The following is a 4,565-nucleotide window of genomic DNA, read 5'->3' on the forward strand; positions in this document are numbered from 1 at the left end:
TTGGTCGGCGGTAGCCTTCCAAGGTCGAGGACCTCTCGAGCCTCGCCAAGCCCCAAGGTGGAGACTTGACCTATTTCCTAGCGGCTAAGGCCTCTTACCAGAGTGGGCCATGTTAGGCCCAGTAACCTCTACAGTAGTCTAGAGTGTATGCGCGAGCGGACACGACTGGTGTAGTCCCCAACCCCTAGCTGATTCGGTGAATCGGTTAGTAGTTAATCGTACTGCACACGCTAATCTGGGGGGTCTAGGTGACCCCTCAGTTTAAGTACTCAGTAGGAGCCCTGAGCCCCTCGCGGCCTCCTAAACTGTCTTCGGGGCAGTCTCTCTCTTTTCTCGACCAATCGTTCGCCCAAGCTAGGGGTGTTCATCCAGGACGTTAGGAGCGCCGCTTCGACCTCTTGGTTGGGTAACACTCCCGGTGAGCTCAAATCGGTAAGCCCTTCGCGAAGGGCCAATGTATCCTTGGAAGGGCGACCGACCCTGGACCCGCATAAGGTGGCCCATTTATCGAACCTACCAGGGGTTAATGGACTCGGGGCCAGTTTGGATGCCAAATTTTTTGGCAAAACGCTACTGTAGCGTTTTCGTTGTTATTTGGCAATTAGTGTCCAATCATAGTGTAATTAGGCTTAAAAGATTCGTCTCGTGGATTTCGTCTAAACTGTGTAATTAGTTTTATTTTTTATTTATATTTAATGCTTCATACATGCGTCTAAAGATTCGATGTGACGGAGAATCTTGAAAAATTTGGCATTTTGGGGTGCAACTAAACAGGGCCTCGGCTCGCTGCCAGCGCGTCATGTCATGTACCGTCCGCCTCTAGTATAGCGGGCTATGAGTATCTACTACATCTATTACATTAATTAAGAAATAAACAAAGAGAAAAACATATAATAATATAATTTTTTGGATAACTAATACTTATCCTAAACTTCTAACCCAGTGTCACAAGTTGATGGACTAGTAGTGTTTGTAACTGTACTCCGTAACTATAAGGAGAATATATTTCATAGAGTATTTAATAAACTTATATATTCAGCCTGTTCGCTGGTTGGTTTCTGGGCTGGTTTAGGCTGGCTGGTGCTGGTTTATTGTGAGAGAAAAACAATGTTGGCTGGCTGGTTTGGGCTGGTTGAAACCAACAAGCGAACAGGCCGATTGATGTTACGGATAGTGCATTTTTACAAAGTTGGTCAAATAATAACCTTGTTTGAATTTGGCAGTGCATTTTGTACAAAGTTGACCAAAAGTTAAGTCTTGATCAAAATAAACTAGAAAAGCTAAACTCAGAAGTCAGAAGGAATAAAAATGCCGGGACGAAGGGAGTAATATCGAAGCTATGCTCAGATTGGCCGTCGACGACGAACACAGGAACCAAACTCTTTCGGACTCTGGGGCGCTGTCGGGCCATACACACACAGCACTGCCTCGACGAACGAGACGAACCAAATAGCGAACCAAGTTCCATCAAAGTTCAAAACCAAATAGCTCCGTAGTATCTTCTGTAGACGCGAGGCTCATGTCCATTTGGCGGGGATCCAGATTCTCCGAGAAGCATTCGGGAGCAAGATTCTCTTTAGAAATATTTCTATGTTAAATAAGAATCACTCGGTAAGAATCGGTGAAACATTTAGCTATTGATCTACATTCTCCTTAAAATTAACTAGACTCACTGTGAAACACATATTTAAGTGATTCTCATTCCTAAGTAAAAAAAAACGAGAAACATTTTTCTTCATTCCTTACAAAAACGAGAAACGTTTCTCTAAGAACTCGAAACATTTCTGTCACCTATTTGGATGTTTGGCAGCGATTCTGGTTATCCAAACTGGAAATTTCGCCTTCCTTGACCCGGCTCCCGGCCTTCGTATTGCGCTATATATAATGCTACATTTGAGTTACTGACTAAGCTCAGCATCTCTGAACTATTTGCTGCATCTTGCTGCGGCTGCTCATGGACGAAAAACTCGTAACTCGCTCGACTCGCTCGTTAGTGGTTCGGCTCGAACTCGGCTTGTTTGAATTTTTAATTAACAAGCTAGCTCGAGCTAGCTCAATTAATTAACGAGCCAGCTTTAGAGCCGCCCGCGAGCCAAAACGAGCCAAGGTAATTTACATGACAACAACTACAATCGGCCTATATATATTCTTCGGTCCAGCCCAATACAACTTTAACCTATTCATATATCCACTCTGTTTATGGCCTAGCACGATTAAACATTAAAACCCTATACCAGTAGACCCATGGTCCTACCCAGTCAACCCACCGGCCTACCCTACGATATTGGCTTATAAGTCATGGCTAAATTGGCTTATAAGCTATGGCTAAAAGTACTGCTGGCTGGTTTGGTGTGAGAGAAAAACATTGTTCAAGCCGTGGATTATAAGCCAGATACGAGCGAATAAACTGAAACGAACAGGCTGATTATGTTCACACGAGACGAGTCTAAAATTCATATGTATTTTGTTTGTTCCATTTTAAATATGAATGTAATGTATTTTTGTGCTTTGGCTCGCTAGCCAAACGAACCAGCTCGAGCTCCCTAACGAGCCGAGGTAGGCTTCTGGTTCGGTTATAAACAAGCCGAGCTGGCTTGATTTCCACTGCGCCAACCACACTACGACAATGTTTTCGGTGCAGCTGCAGTAGCTGAAATAAGGTGGTGTTTGGTCGCCCCTCCTAAATTTTAGTCGTTGTCCCATTGAATATTTGGATATATGCATGAAGTATTAAATATAGACTAATTACGAAATTAATTGCATACTGTGTGACTAATTTACGAGACGAATCTTTTAAGCCTAATTAGTCCATGATTTGACAATGTGATGCTACAGTAACATATACTAATAACAGATTAATTAAGCTTAGAAAATTCATTTCGTGGAGTACTGACGGATTATGTAATTTATTTTTTTATTAATATCCAAATATCACATATAACATCCTCCCGACACACCTCCTAAATTTTAGTTACTCGATCAAACACCACCTAAGTAGAACCGCACAGAGGTGGGTGATGAACCGTGAACAACTGAACATATATACTCGCCAACGAGTTTTAAGGAGCCCAGGCACTTAGCTTGTCTACACCGTTCTTACAGAAGCATCTCGTGCAGCTACAAGAAATTTTACAGAAGCATCTTATCGCACTCTGACAGAGTTCAGATACATTACGAGCCATCGGAGTGACGGTTCCACAAGAACAGCAGAGATACTATCTTAGGATACATCATGAACAGCACCAAATCCACAGAAGTTACTCTGACCTCTGGTCAGCTCCCATCGTCTTTGCACTTTCACTGCACATGGTCGTGCTCAGCCTAGCATTTTTTGCCCCACCCAACAGAAAGAAAGAAAACACCACAAGTTAACACGCGGTTACCCTTGCGCGGGTACCTGATGCGGTACTTGCTGAGCTGCTCCCTGACGAACTTCTCGTAGATGAAGGATGCGCCCTTGAACTGCGGCAGCACTAGCCAGGCCACGAACAGCAGCTTCACCGGGTACCACACGGGGATCCAGTAGAGGAGCGGCTCGGCGAGCATCTCCAGGAGCGTGATGAAGGATCGAGTAGATGATCCAGTAGGACAGCCACTGCTCGTCGTCCACCTTGGACGGGCTCTCCATCGCGCACACCGACGCGTACCTGCACCATCCCAACACTACTGCTCACGCCGCGGCCACCGCTGCAGTGCTGATAAGGTGATAAAACTGGTCCTGGATTCTGAACTTACAGTGGGTACAGAAGGGTAATGCTCAGCCTGCAAAATGCATGGAATAGAGGAACAACCAGCAAACGCGGACATCAGGCAACGGTCGGAATCAATCAAAGATGAGAAGCTCGAAGGACACCGAACGAAGAAACGATGGATGAATCGGCAACAAGCTGTAAGAAGGGAACAGTGGAGTACCCGACGACGGTGTGGAGGTGGCTGATGAGCGCCCAGGACTTGCCCATCTCTCCTTCAGTTCGGTCGATCAACCGAGGCAAAGAGGCAGGAACCAAACGGCGACGGGCTTGCCGTGTTCGATTTAGCGCCCGTTCGCTCAGAGGAATTCTATAAAAATTTGGATGGTTTAGAGAAATACTAGATAAATTTGTAAAAGAAAAATACTGTTTCATTGTTTTGAATGAAAAAAAAATAAATCAAATCGGATTTAAGGAGACCCGAACTGGGCCTAAAGATCAACGATCAAAACGGAAGAGTCCGCGCGAAGCAAAGGAGCTGCTCGGCTGATGGGACAGCGAAGATTCAGTACGGGAGACGGGGCATAGCATAGGGTGCGTTTTTATACTCCAAGAGAGGGAGGTGGCAATGGCATCGGATGCTTTAGCTTGGACATGGCGTCCTACATCGCTTTGAGACAGACATCGGCATAGGCTGTGTTTAATTCTCAAAAGTTCCTAAAAAGTATTATAGTAACTATCACATCAAATCTTACGATACGTGCATGAAACATTAAATATAGACAAAAAAAAATTAATTACATAGTTTGGTTGGAAATTGCGAGACAAATATTTTAAATCTAATTAATCTATAATTAAATACTAATTGCCAAATAA

General features: G+C 44.3%; 1 pseudogene; it reads right to left on the minus strand.

Moving 5' to 3' along the window:
• Window positions 1-3,196: 3,196 nt before the first annotated feature.
• LOC136502170 (protein HVA22-like) lies at window positions 3,197-4,186 on the minus strand (annotated as a pseudogene).
• Between the last annotated feature and the right edge of the window lie 379 nt (window positions 4,187-4,565).

This window comes from Miscanthus floridulus, chromosome 13 (genome assembly GCF_019320115.1).
Source record: "Miscanthus floridulus cultivar M001 chromosome 13, ASM1932011v1, whole genome shotgun sequence".
Taxonomy (NCBI): Eukaryota; Viridiplantae; Streptophyta; class Magnoliopsida; order Poales; family Poaceae; genus Miscanthus; species Miscanthus floridulus.